The sequence below is a fragment of the Vicia villosa genome, linkage group LG6 (genome assembly GCF_029867415.1).
Source record: "Vicia villosa cultivar HV-30 ecotype Madison, WI linkage group LG6, Vvil1.0, whole genome shotgun sequence".
NCBI lineage: Eukaryota > Viridiplantae > Streptophyta > Magnoliopsida > Fabales > Fabaceae > Vicia > Vicia villosa.
Window position 1 is genome coordinate 102,923,597 of NC_081185.1, and position 15,565 is coordinate 102,939,161.

Below are 15,565 nucleotides of genomic sequence, written 5' to 3' on the forward strand. Positions count from 1 at the left end.
TTCAAACTTAATCCTCCAAAATTCCCTCCACTGCCAAGCGCTGATTTTGGTGTGGCTTTAAGCCCTTCTTTCCCAGACTGGTTCGTGTGTGGGAATGTTTTTAAAATTCTTCAAGAAAGCACTAAAAAACGCGTTGAACGAGTGGTCCCGACTAAGCATATCCTGGATACTTTCAAAGTACATCTCCATATAGATCTTGAACATGTTCGTGTCTTGACTCCAATACCTGAAGGTTTGGGTTTAGACAAAAAAAATTTGACTAACGTTTCTTTTCCGCTGAAATACTAATTCCAGTTCCAACTACAGCTGTTGCTCGAAAGAAAAAGATCAAACAACTCCCTGCGCAGAAAGCTTCTGAAGTTTTGCAGAGCAACAAACCCAGTGAGAGTGACTATCACTGCTAACAAGAAACCCACGGTATGTACACACTTTTTCTTTCATTTGCATGTTGCATGAATCACACTTATCTTACCTGATTTACACTTTCAGAGTTCGAAGCCTCCAACACATTCGAAGCGAAAAACCTCTCCAGTAGTTGTCTCAGATGATGATGACAAGTCTCCACCTCGAACCAGGCAAGCCCAAAAGAAAAGGCAGAAGGCCGCCACTCCTTCGGGAAAAGAAAAGGGATCTGGGTCCTCGAAGCTTACTTCACCAGGTGACAAGGCATCTTCTGAAGAATCACCTTTGAAAGGTGGTAGCGCCGCTTTCGTTGTCGAAAACCACAATTCGAGCCCAGATAACATCCCAACTAAGGTATTTGGATTTCTCAACCTAATCATCTTTATAAATTTTTCACTTAAAATCATTAAGTTTAATGCTTTACCTTATGATTGTAGGATGATGTTGGCACAGCCACTTCTGACCTCAAATCCTTCACTCTTAATCTTGATCTTGACAACCTCCAAGGTAAATGCATATTCTTTTTTACAGCGAAGGGATTTCTTGTAACTTTCCTTATCATAACATGTTCTAACCACTCCATGTAGGCAAATCTCATGTGCTTTCACCAGTGATCGAAAATGCTCAGCCTCTTGCGACTATCATTCCTAATACAGCAGTCGAAGGGAGCCATTCAACTGATGATTCTCCACCTACCCACAAGAGCGAAAAAGCAGAACAGCAATGCTTAGGTAGCAACAATGCGAATCACCGACCAAATGGTAGTGAAGATACTGTGTTTGGACAAGATGCCATGGAGGAAATTTCTAAACCGGATAAAAACAATTCTCAAGAAACTTCAACCTTTGACACAAAAGTTGCTCCTGGGGCAACTTCGACGCCTATCTCTGCGCAACTTACTCCTTCAGAACTGGAACAGCTTAAGCAAACTGACCCCCTCAGTTTCCTGAAGGCCATGATGAATGTGAACACTACTTCGTCTTCTGAACTTGATGTCTCTCCAGCTGTTCCTGTAGAATCTGGTGACAAGGAGGACATCCCCGGTCTCCTTCGTCAGATAAAAGAAAAATTCTTTGAGACCAACCTTGCGGATGTTCTTAGTCAGAATCCTACTAAGAGTCATAGCTTGAATCAACTTTTGAAGAAAGTGGACTTTTTTCAAGTCTCAAAAGAAGTTTCAGAGGTAATTGTCTTGCTAGGTTCTCTAGTCGAACAACTCTAGGCCAATATTCTTCGAAAACAAAATGTCGACGATCAGTTAAGCGAAAAAATGGCCTCTCATAACTCTTCGTGGAACTCTGCTATGGATGCAACCAAACAAGGTGAGGCCCTCAAGCTTAAACATTCAGAGAATCAGAAAGTATATGACGACTGTGAGAAGAATATCAACTCCTGGAAACAAGAGATAAAAGTACTCGAAGAGAAAATAAAGGAAGCTGAAACTCGTCAGGCAACCATTCAAAAGGCCAACCAATAATATTTGCTCGAAGTGGCGCAATTGGGGATTAAACATTTCGAAACTGCCCAAAAGTTAGTGCCAAAGATTGAAGGACTGAAGAAACAACGGGAATTACTCGAGCTTCGTATGTCTTCATGGGAAACTCAATATTCGAAGATCAAAAATAGTCTCCCTGAGGACTTTAACTAGTTACCTCAAACTCTGTATTTTGTTATAATGCTGCACCTTCGTTTTGTAACCAAACCCTTCATGGAAATATATATGTATGCTTGACTTTTATTTTTTCACTTTGTCCATATTTCCAATATTCGCAAGCACTATTTTTTCAGCAAATCTTTCAGATTCTGCCAAAATATATTTTCAGATTTTCCACAGTGTTTTCAATTAATGCAACACATATGATATGACTATCCTTCGCAGCATCCTTACTCTTAGACTTGACGTTTCTACTCCCTTAGCCGTAATCATTATTAAATGGTGACGTTACTTTCTTCAAAACGTTTCTTTGAGACGTGCGTGCATCAGTTTTCATGATTACTTCTCAACTTCCAAGGGCGGGAAACGGCGGAAGCCATAACTTCTCTTTTTGGAATACCAAACGCAGTCCAATCAATCATTAAAATTTAAACCGCCCCTTACTGCCCCAGGTCTATATAAGGGCTTAACATCACATTTATCTCTTCATTCTTGTTTTATCAACTTCCGTCTACAATTTCATTTTTCTTGCATTTCCTTAAACACCAACAACAGAAAAAATATCCTTTTTTCCTCTAAGCTCTCTTTTCTGAAATGGCTGTACCTCTTTCTTATAACAACATCAGAGTTTGTATCAAAAAAGAGTTCAAAATTTCTGAGGAAGAACTTGAGGACAACTTCATCAGCCTCAATACTCTCTTTGCTAACCAAGAGATGGATTTCTACTATGGCGAAATCCTGGAGGGTTCTGTTTACCCTAACATGCTAGCAGATTTCTGGATGTTTGCGTCTCTACGCATAGATCCCGAAGGTAGAACCACGATAGTCTCTGAGGTTCGACATGCTCATCTTAGCATCACTCCTACCACCATTGCTAACTTGATGAGATGTAACAATTCTGGGGAGACTTTTGATGATAACTGCTTCAACATGACCACTCATCTTTTGTTGAGGACTCTCATGGACAATGATCCTTTCAGTGCCAAGGTTATAAGGATTTGGCATCAAATGCTTGTGGGTAACTTCCATCCTTGGAAGCATGACGAAAATAGCATCATGGTCGAGGACTTAGAGTTCATTCTCTGTGGCCTTCGAGGGAAGAAAATCAACTTCCCCTTGATGATTTTCAAAGGGCTCGTTGAAGTCGTTTCTATGGCTGCTGCCCGTCAAGGGAATGTGACGTGTCTTCCATATGGGAGACTCCTCTCTTACACATTCCTCAAAAAGGGTATAGTGAGGAGGATGCGCACCTCTAGATATATAGATATGTTCGAGGCAGAAAGCTTGCCTGTGCTGTCCTTAGAAGGACTAGATCAAAGGATCAATTAGCAAGTGTTTGCCCTAGGTTTTCATGTTTTCTTTTTTGTAATCTCAAATGCTCTTGGGTCACGTTCTTAGATCTATTTTGTAATGCATGCACTTTTGCCTTTTAAATGACAAATATTTTGGTGTTTCTCTGTCTCTTTACTTTACCTATCATATATTTTGATTATAAAGCCATTTTGGTAATGGTTTGACCATTTTGGCTTTCGTAGTACCTTGAATATATACGTTTTTGCAATCTTTACTTCATACATGCTTGGTTTATATCTCTTCAGATATTTCCCGTTTACTCTTAAGATCTTACGATCTTTTGCTAACTCTTCAATTTCGTAAGCATTATTCGAAAATACCTTTAAGATTCGAAAGGGTCCTTCCCAGTGTGGGGACCATTTACCAAGTGCCTGATTCTTTCGATCTATAGGTAAAATAACTTTCCAAACTAGGTCATTATTAATAAACGTTTTACCTTTCACCTTTTTGTTGTATGCTCTGGATACTCTTTCCTTTTGTCTTTTTATCATCTCCAACGCTCGAAGTCTGTCTTCGTCCAGATCTACTAACTCATTCATCATTAACTCCCAGTATACGTTGGGAGGAACATCTGCTTGTCTTTGTATCCTTACTGACTGCAGATATATCTCGATTGGGAGTACTGCGTCATAACCAAACGTCAGTTGGAAAGGCGTTGTATTTGTAGCTTCTTTTGGAGACGTTCGACAAGCCCAAAGTGCTTGGTCCAAAGTTTTATGCCAATTCTTGGGTTTCTTCCCCACATGTTTTTTGATAAGGCCAATTATTATCTTGTTTGCTGCTTCAACTTGTCCATTTGCTTGAGCATAGTAAGGTGTAGAAGTAAATAATTTGAAACCTATTTCTTTGGCGAAGTCTTGCATTTTCCGCCCAGTGAAGACCGATCCTTGATCAGTAGTTACACTTTCTGGGATTCCAAATCTGTATATAATATGTTTTTGAATAAACTCAATCACGGCCTCTTGATCCACATTCGCCAGTGGTATTGCTTCGACCCATTTTGTGAAGTAGTCTATTCCTACTAATATGTATCTTTGACCTTTAGATGACTTGGGGTGAATTTCTCCAATCAAATCTAGTGCCTATCCCCTAAAAGGCCAAGGTTTCACTATTGTACTTAATTCGTTTGTTGGGGCGTGTTGGATACCTGCATGTTCTTGACATTCTTGACACCCTTTCGCAAACTCTATGCAGTCTTTTAACATGGAAGGCCAATACATTCCATAACGAAACAGAAGCCATTTCATTTTGTGTCCTGCTTGATGTGCACCACATACTCCAATGTGTACATTCGAAAGAGCTAAATATGCTTCTGCTTCACCCAAGCATTTCAACAATACACCTTCAGGAGTTTTCTTAAACAATTCGTTTCCCATCAGGAAATATGACAGGGCTCTATACTTTACCTTCCTGTCTGTATCTGTCGAAGGATGTTTTAGATAGTTTATTATTGGACTCCTCCAATCTGTATCTGCCAATGAGTCTATGTTTAGTATTTCGAACTCTTCTTTGTTGGCGTAACCTAATTGTGAATTCTCCAGATCACTTGGGGAAAGTTTAGTAGACATTGCTCTCCCTCTTACTTCAATTAATTCTTCTAACTTCTCTTTTGATACCTTGTATCCTGAAGCTAGCTGTGCCAAGTCATTTGCTTCTTGATTGTTGGTCCTTGAGACGTGTTTTAATTCCACATATTCGAATTTCTTGAGCAACCTATTTTCTATGACAAAGTACATGATCAAATTTTCTTTGATGCATTTGTATTCCTTTGTCAGTTGTTTAATGACCAAATCAGAGTCTCCTTTAATTTCGACTCTGGTTGCCCCCAATTCTAACAAAACTTCAAGTCCAGCGATTAATGCTTCGTATTCAGCTTCGTTGTTGGAGCATAAAGGGCCTTCGATTTTATACTTAAGCTTTGTTGGAATTCCATCAGGAGAAATTATTAGTATTCCAACTCCGGTTCCCTCTCTATGAGTCGAACCATCGAAATATAACTTCCAAGGCTTTAGATCCACATACTGTTGATGACTCTCAACTACTGCATGGTCGACAATGAAATCTAACACAATTTGACCTTTCATCGCCTTGAGAGGCTGAAATATCAGTGAATATTCAGTAAGGGCTAAAGCCCATTTACCAATTCGACTATGCAATATTGGCTTAGATAACATATGTTTAATAACATCACAATGAGACGAAACATAAACATCAACTGGCTTTATATAATACTTAAGTTTGATACAAGAGAAATACAAGCAAAGACAGAGTTTTTCTATCACGGTATATCCAGTCTCTGCATCATTGAGTACTCTACTTAAGTAATAAATGGCTCTTTCGATTCCATTTTCATCTTCTTGTGCCAACATGCTGCCTATTGTTTTATCTAAAGCTGAAATGTATAGGCGCGTGTGTTTCTTCCCATTTGGGGGAGATAGAATTGGTGGATGAATCAAGTATTGCTTGATTTTATCAAAAGCTTCTTGATGTTCAGCACGCCATTCAAATTTTCCCTGCTTAAGTCGTAGTAGAGGTGAGAAGGCTTGCGTGCGTCCACTCAAATTAGAGATAAATCTCCTTAAGAAGTTTATCTTTCCCAATAAAGATTGCAGTTCTTTCTTCGTGGATGGAGACTTGGTTTCCATTATAGCTTTCGTCTTATTTTGGTTGATTTCTATCCCTTTCTTGTGGACTAGGAAACCCAATAAATCATCTGCCTTGTAGTTTGGATGAACTTGCAACGTAGAAGCCTTTCGACCTCTGCTTTAATCTTTGAGTGAATATCCGGCGCGAATCTCCTGGGAGTCTGCTTTATAGGTTTCTTCCCTTCTTTTATTGGTAATTTTAGTTCGACCAAATCTCTTTCTAGCCCAGGCATCTCATCGTAATCCCAAGCAAAACAATCTTTGTTTTCTTTTAACATTTTGATGACCGTCGCTTTTAGTGCTGGTTTTAGTTTCGCGTTGATGTACGTTATCCTCTTTTGACCTTCGTCTCCAAGATTTACTTCTTCGAGTGGATCTTGGGCTAACATCTTTATGTTTGATGCCATTGGGTCCTTTTCGAATCCCAGAGGCTCTTCATCGTAAATTGCGTCTAACCTCTGACTCGATTCCTCTCCTATGATCTCTTCGACTTGAACCGGATCTCCAAAGGACTTAGAACTCGTATGTATCTCTGGATCTGTCACTTCTTTTTTGGTTAGAACTGTGTTAATCATTATATTTGATAATTCGGCTTCGAGAGCCGCCTTTCTTTTGTTCTCGGCTACGTATGTAACACCCCAATTCTACCCAAAGCATTTAGGCAAGAAAATATCAGAGTATTAAAATTTCATACAACACAATTAGGATGTTACACTAAGTAACCAAACAAACACCTAGAAAACAAACGGACATCAGCGATGCCAAAAGCATACAACACCTGCCAATAAAATGATACATAACCCACAGAAGATATGAACATATATATACGTATAGTTCTCACTCTCAAAGAGGAGTTTTCCAAAATAAAGCGTTTACTATACACATCAGCACATCATCCCACATACATGTTCAAAAGAGTCATATACAAATAAATAACAACAGACTCCCGATTCCCCGGTGTTACGTATCAGAGCGACCGACAAGACCAACTGGAGAACTACCTCTTCCAAAAGACTCCCAAAGCGGCTAATCTGCAGGATGCCACTCAAGCATCAAATCAGCAGAAGGGTGAGAATATAATTTATAATGAAAAGCATGATAAATATAGTAATGCCAACAAGTATCATCAAGAATCATTTAACAAAGTAATCCACTCATTTAACCACAATCAATATATAAGTAATACGACACATGAATGATAACATAAATTATAAAGACAGACAATGATGAATGAAACTCGACTATGCATGTGCATGTGGTACCAAATCCGGAGTAAACTCCTCCTTGTCATTATGACAAATACACCTTTGCCGAGCATTATGCTGGGACTTCTTTCCCTCAGGAAAATACACCTTTGTCGAGCAGTAAGCTACGACTAAATGTCATCGAGCATTTAGCCCCCACTGATGACCTCTTGCCACTCGGGCAAATACACCTTTTTACCGAGCATTAAGCCCCCACTGGTAATAATTGCCAATTCAGGCCACCTGTTAATAGCATTCCGCCATTAACGTATTGAAATGTTATGCTGTGCAAATACATGACTCTATTACATGACAACAACATCATCATGATTTATCATGCACTAGTTCACAAAACCATTTATGAAAATCAACCAACCACTACTACATCCTACATCATCATATAGAGCATGGAAATAGCTTCCAAATGTTTCAAACAACACATAAAACGAACACCCGAGTTAAAAGATACGACTTTTCAAAGTTTGGAAAACATAAACATACTTCATAAGTTAACCCTACATAGTTCTATCACTAAATCCTAATAAAAATAATAGGATACTACATCCTATGAATCATTTCATTAAATCATAGTATAGTTCATTGCGTTAGCTTTCCAACTCTTCGAACGGCGACAAAATCGGAGTTACGGTTCAAGAGTTACGAAGTTTCAAAGTTTTGGAAAAACAGAAAATGCTGTTGGCTGCTTGAGCTCCGCTCAGCGGACCCTGCCAGAAGCGAGCCAAAGAAAACTCCGCTCAGCAGACCTCCCTCCACTCAGCGGACCTGCGGAAACCCAGAAAAAACCAGCACGAACCAGAACTGTTCTAATCCCCTTATACCCACCAAAACCACTCTAAAACAACATTATAACACCAATACAACACATACAAACCATAGAAACAACCTAACATCAAACTTTTCATGGTTGATTCATCAATATTTCTCAAAACCTAACATTTTCTTAAAACTCAATCAAGCCATGGAAATGGAAAACAAACATGATCAATCACCATAACACAACAAGGATATGATTCTATACAAAATACCAACCAAGACATGTTTGAATCTTGCTATATCATGAAAACATCACAACTTCTTACAAAACAAGCAAGAATGGAAAACATGGAAAGGATGAAGAAAATGAACAAGAACAAAAACAAGAACAAGACTATAAGAATCATACATCCAAGATAAATTAGATTCACCCCCTTACCTTTGTTTGATTCTTCATCTTCTCCAAAATCCCCTTCTTCACTTTCTCTCCATCTTTGCTCTTCTTCTTTCTCTTCTTTCTTTCCTTTTCCTTTCCATCCTTTTTCCTTTCTCACAAATATCTCTTTCTTATAAAGAAAATATCTACCCCACGGAAATGACCAAAATGCCCCTACGCTCAAATATCGTTCAAACGCCCCCAAAACGCGGAATATTACCTTAATAATATTTCTAGTATAAAAAATATGAAAACCTTCAATTAAATATTAGTCTGCCATCCCGAACTAATATCGACTGAAACGACTCCAAAAACGGTAAAATTCCAATAAACGTCACAAACGTCCAAATTAAGCATATACTTATTTTTCCGGGCGTTACAACTCTCCCCCACTTAGAACACTTCCGTCCTCGGAAATATCCCAAACGCAAACAAACCTGGATACGCTCTCGCATCCGACTAACCAACTATCAAGCCACGGAAGCAACGACACAATCAACACCAACAAAGAATCACTCTAGCTAAAAGCCAAACAACCAAAACACAACAACGACAACGAGATGCAATGCCCATACAATGCACTCATCGACTAACACCAAAACACAAGAAATAATCAAGACACAGACAACAACCCGGTCGAACAACATCCAAATAACCATGCCAAGACATAGCAGTCAAACATGTAACCAAAACATCTGGTGGTCTTATAATTCCTACCACATCCACTGTCCATAATTTGAACTCTAACAATTCAAATACATACGAACCGCGTCATTTCATGCTCCCGATGCGCACTCTGATTTCCCACAACAAACAGATTTACCAATTTCATAACCAACTTCCAACTCCTTCTAGTATTCACCAGAAACTCATTGTTCTCTCTTAACATACTCAACCTCTTAATATGCTGTGTCAGCTTGCACACCAGACAAAAGTCTTTGTATTATCCAATCAAAGGCAAAAAGCTAATCCAAACACATCCTTGTTTCACAACACAAGCCCTCATAGATCCTTAAGTGACCAAAATCGCCCTCTCAGTCTGACCATCCGTTTGAGGATGATACGCCAAACTCAAACGCAACTTCGTACCCAAAGTACTTTGAGAACCTTCTCAAAATTTCCGAAATAAACCTCGGATCTCAGTCTGAACATTACCTTACGAAACATCATGCAAACAAACAACCTGACCAATATACAACTTGCAAGTACTTCCATCGGTTAATCCATTCTTATCGAAATAACGTGAACAGATTTTGTCAATATATCCACAATGACCAAAATCGCCTCACAATTACTCGACGTCCTCGGAAAACCAGAAACAAAATCCATAGAAATTCTATTCCACTTCTACTCAGGAATGGATGACCGTTACATCAAACTAGACGACTTCTGACAAGTCAAACACAAATAAACAAATCCCTTCATATCTTTCTTCATTACCTTGCCACTAAAGATGACCTTCTCAAATCTTGATACATCTTAGTAGCATCAGGATGAATACTCAAATCACTATGACGCACTTCATCCAAAGTCCTCTTTTCAAATCCGAACATTAGGAATACAAACTTGATCATGACATCCCATGACATTGCTCTTATCAATCCGAAGATCACCATCTTTATCTTTGACTAATAAATGTCATCTTATCAACCCATTCAAATCCGATTCCTAACCTTTTCTAATCTCATCAAGAATACCATAAGTAAGCTTTCACATATAAAGCTCAACACTTGAAGAAGTCGCTTTACAAACCCAACTCAAATCCCACAACTGCTTCAAATATCACAATACTCGAATCATCGACATAGATGTATGCCATGGTTTCTCATATTCAACTCGTTCTGATCAAACGAATACTTCAAACTCTTGTAGTCACTTACACACACAAATCTCGATCCGAATAATTAGTGCCTTCAAATTTCCCAAACAGAAATAATAATTGCCAACTCTAAATCTTGTGACAGATAAATCCTTTCAAAAATCTTAACTTGCATAAAAGCATAAACCTCCACTTACCCCTTGAACATTCACTTCACTCAACCAAAAACTCACATAAGGAAACTTTGCAAACAACTTCTTCTTCCCAACACGGACAAAAAAATTCTCAAGTACTTAGCATGACCATCTTCACACTGATGATACCCATCCCTCAAATCAAACTTGCAAAACAAACAAGCTCAAACCAACTTGATCCATCAAAATATCAATCCTCGAAAGTGGATACTTTTCCTTAATTGTCACTTTTCTCTGTCATACCCTAATTTTTGACCCCCCTGAGATGATATATCTTCAGGATTTTCATCAAGTCAAAATAAGTACCCAGAGCAGTCATTTCTTCATCTAGCATTCAATCAAGGATGTTCAAAGACAAGAAAACTCAGGCAAAGGATCAATCAATAGAAGGATTAGTCTCTAACACAATCATAGGACTCAAAAGCTCCATTTTTATATTCACCTATGATTTATTAGACACCCAGTCATCTGAGTACAGGTTTACTCAGGTTACCAGACTAGGGTTTTTGAGCATATCAAGGACTAAAATCAGGGATTACCTTTGGGAAACCCTAAAAATCCCCAAGGGATCATTCAAAGACATCAATCATCTTCAAATAGCTCATATGACAAGATCCACTGGACATCACACCTCAACTCAAAGCCTACAGTCATCATTTTCATCTGGTCGACAATTAGGGTTTTTGACCTAATTCACCAGGATAGTTGACTTTTAATCAGGGCATGGATCCAAAAGTCAAGTCATGATTCAAGAACTTCTACTACCTCAATATAACTCATTTACATCACTCATTTGAGGAGAAGATCTTAATTCCACACAAAAGTCCAAAATCTCACTTTATCTGGAAAAAGTCAACTGTATGGGATCACCTTTGACTTTTAAGATTTTTGGTCAAACCATGACTTTCAAGGATCAATATCATCAATATATGGATATTAAAGTCATTTGACCAAAGAAATTCAAAAAGAATCATCAAGGAGCAAAAAGTCGGGAATTAGGGTTTTTGAGCGCATTGTGGGAACTCAAAATTTCACCTACACAACTCAAAAAACTTCCAACATGAAAGTTGTAGATCTTGCAAAATAAAACAACATCTTACATAGGAACTTTTTTCAAAATATCAACCATTTAAGAGTTATGGAATTTTGAAGCTTTAGGTTATAAAAACTTGGAAATTTTTCTAAGTGTTTTTAACCTAGTTTTCATCCAACTTTGGGCTCATTTTTCACAATTTTCCCAAATGATTCTGAAGAAACCATAAACTAATTATTTGAAGTAGATGTTTAGGGCTTTCCAAATTGTGTTCAACCTTCTCCAAATTCATTTTGAGCTAAGAGTTATGCTTGTTCAAAGTTGGCCTCATGAAGTGAAATTATAGGTCATGTACAATTTAAAACTTTGCAATTTTGTGCATTTTACTTCACTAAGTGATGCTACACGACCTCTAATGCATTTGAAAACATGCCATACATCCAAATTCATCATTGCATAAGGATTGGAGAAGATTCCCAAAAACAAAGGCATGTGATTATGTAATGATTACATTCTTGAATTTATGGCAAATGATGAATCATCAAGGAATCTTCTCACTAACCAATTAGAGCCCTCCTCTGAATCAGAAATGTCCCCTAAGATCCTGCAAGATCAATGGTTGGGGAAGCTAGCCCGAAAATGCATCATTGCATTTGGGATATTTTCAAACTTTCTTCATGGCTAAGAAACCAAACTCACTTCACTGAGAAAGCTCACTCTCTCAATCAGTACTGAATCATTTGCCTATAAATATAGGGCTCTTTCTCATTCAGAAAACACACCAAAGCAACCATATTCCTTGCTTTCTCTTTCTCTTCTCATGCTTATGGTTTTTCAAAGTTCTTTGACAAGAAGAATCGTTTTCTTCAAACCAGAGCTTATCATTGGAAAGTAAGCATTCTAACATCTCAAAGGGGTTCATTTGAGGTGATCCAAGCACCTGGATCACTTCTGTAAGTGGAGGAACGCCATTGTTGCTCTCACTTTGGAGCTGTTGCAGTTCGAGGTCCATAGAGCAATTCAGAAGGTTTCCAACAAAGCCAAGCATCCAGACGTGTTCCTCAGGTCATAGTGAAGCTGTTCAGATGGCTGCAGCTCATCTGTAACTCAAGATTCATCACTCTCCATGTCCAATTGAAGCTCAAATCGAGGGAGGTCCATAGAGTAATTCAGGAGAATTAAAGTTGTAATAAGCATTCAGTTAGCATCACTGAGTCCCAAGGAAGCTTTTGGGATCATTCATACAAGCCCAGGTGTTCTCTATCATCCTCACGACCTCCATTTTCAGAGGTAAGTTTCTTAACTCCACCTCTTTAATTCGTGTACCTTTTTGGTTAAAACTCGATACTATTTCATTCAGCATCATCAGAGGATTAAAAACTCTCTATCATCAGTCATTTATGCTTCAGTATAGCCATTTAATTTAAATTTCAAATTTTAGGGTTCTTCACGTATTTTAGGTAATTCAGTAGATGTAGTTAATATAAATTCATGTTAGTTACATATTTGAAATCGTGAGAGAATTTAGAGCAAGTTTGGTCTTTACATCTTTGCAAATGGTTGAGAATTAAGAGAGTTCAGAAATTCAAAAATCCAAAAGCTAGAGGTTGAAGACAACAATGGTGGTGGCACGCAAAATACAAATCGAGGGTTAAAGTTTATTTTATTTTGAATGGTAGTTGCTTCATAAACGACTAAATCGTTATAGCCCAGTGGTAAAGAGTGTTTGTGTGTTGCGCGTGCCCAAGGTCGGGGGTTCGAATCCCCCTCGCCCCAGACCTTTTGATTTTATTTTCTTTTTTTGCTTCTATACACTTGAATAACATATGTATTGCAACGAAACCATTACATTGCCACCAAGCGCGCGTTGGCTCAGTGGTGTTGTTTTGGGACTGGTAACATAAAGGGCGTGGGTTCAAACCATGGTGAGACCAAAACATTATTTTTTACCACTAATTTCCTTCATTTTTCTCACAACTTCACACAATTAATTCACCAATCAAATTAAATCATTTTCACTTCATTTTTCACACACTTGTTATTTAATGTATCTATTTTGTGAATAATAAAAAAAATCATAAAAATATTATTTATTTCATATATTTTTATTAGGTTTAAAATAGTATGTTTTAAGTGTTTTCTTAAATACTTTAAATGCATGTATTCATTTTGTTTTAACCTAATTATTTTGTGAATAATTTTATGATAAAACCCTAATTGTTTAGGTCTTAATTAGGTAAAGATCTTTATCTTTACCTTAATTAAGTTGACTTTTGTCAATTTTCAAAACTGTTTTCACAACAGTAATCATTCAAAAAATCACAAATCATTTTCAACTGCTTTTATAGCCAGTACTGTAAAGTACTGGGCCATTAATAGAGTGTAAGACCCAACACCTTCTTTCTTTTCATAGTTTGTTTTCCAAAACTGTATTTTCAAAATCTCCTTTCTGTTTTCAAAACATTCTTCTGGTATTTGAAGGGCATTATTCCCGGTGAAACTCTTCAGATACCTATGTGACCTTTGTCCATCTTCACTTCTTCTATTTTCAAAAATCTTAACTGTTGATCATAAATATTCAATTGTTATCAAAACAACAAAAATTACTGGTAAGGCTTTGTACATACTTCTTCAAAGGCCTCCACTCCATCCAGGTTAGGCTTTACAAGCTTTCAATTTACAGTCTTTAGTTAAATTACTGTCAAATATAAAATGTGCATATATGTGTTTAGAACTACGTTTGAGTGTAAACCCTAGGACAGTTAAACTATATATATATATATATATATATATATATATATATATATATATATATATATATATATATATATATATATATATATATATATATATATATATATATATATATATTATAGGAATATGGCCTAGGATTGAGAATGTCTTACCGGTGAAGGCTCTTTCCTAATTAGAGATCTGTAGTTCAAACCCCCAAGATGAATTATTCCCGGTGAAACATCTTGGCAAAAACCTTAGAATCCAAAAAAATAGGACACATCCACCCAAAGAGAAATTATTCCCGGTGAAACCTCTTACCCATTTGCTTAGAGCCAAAATAAGTTCAAAACTACATAGCTTTCTCTTATGCTATAACAAGGACCCTCGATTAGCCTCCTCTTGGGCTTTGTACAAGGACCCACAGGCTTCTTAAAAGCATTTCCAGCTTCCTCTTGAGCTTGTATACAAGGACCCATCAGGTTTCTTATAAACATAGGAACAGGTCTTTAGTCACCTTTTAGCCTACCCTGGTGAGTTTCTTCCAATTAAAACCAGACTTTAAACAAGCTAAGTTTGTCTCAATTTTACATTGAGTAAATTTTTGGAATGAGAGACATGGACAGTCTCTGTCACCCTTATCTTCATCAATTTTCCTTAGCAGAGTCTAGGATCCATGTTTGCTTATCCTCAGCAAAAGTCAGCCTTCATCTTGGGCTTTAAACAAGAAGTCTCCACTAGATAATCTTTCTACCATTCATTTTAACAAAAACCCCTGGAAAGGGTTAGCCTCCAAATCATTCTTTCATTTTAACAAAAACCCCTGGAAAGGGTTAGCCTCCAAAATCAGTCCTTCAAAAAAACCAAAGATTCATTTCTCTTAGGAGATAATTTCCCCAAAAGAGTCAAAACCCCTGGAAAGGGTTAGCCTCCAACACATTCTTTCATTTCAATAAAAACCCCTGGAAAGGGTTAGCCTCCAAAATCAGTCCTTCATAAAAAACCAAAGATTCATTTCTCTTAGGAGATAATTTCCCCAAAAGAGTCAAAACCCCTGGAAAGGGTCAGCCTCCAAAAACATGACAAAAAATCAGTCTTTTAACAGACAACTTCTCCAGCTAAGATAAATTCCTTAAAAAAGGGTCAGCCTCAATTCTGGGCTTTGTACAGAACACCAAATAAAATCCATCAAATAAATACTCTCCAATTAGAGTCAGCCTCAATTCCGGGCTTTGTACAGAACACCAAAAACTCCTTAGTTTAATTTCTCCCCAGTAG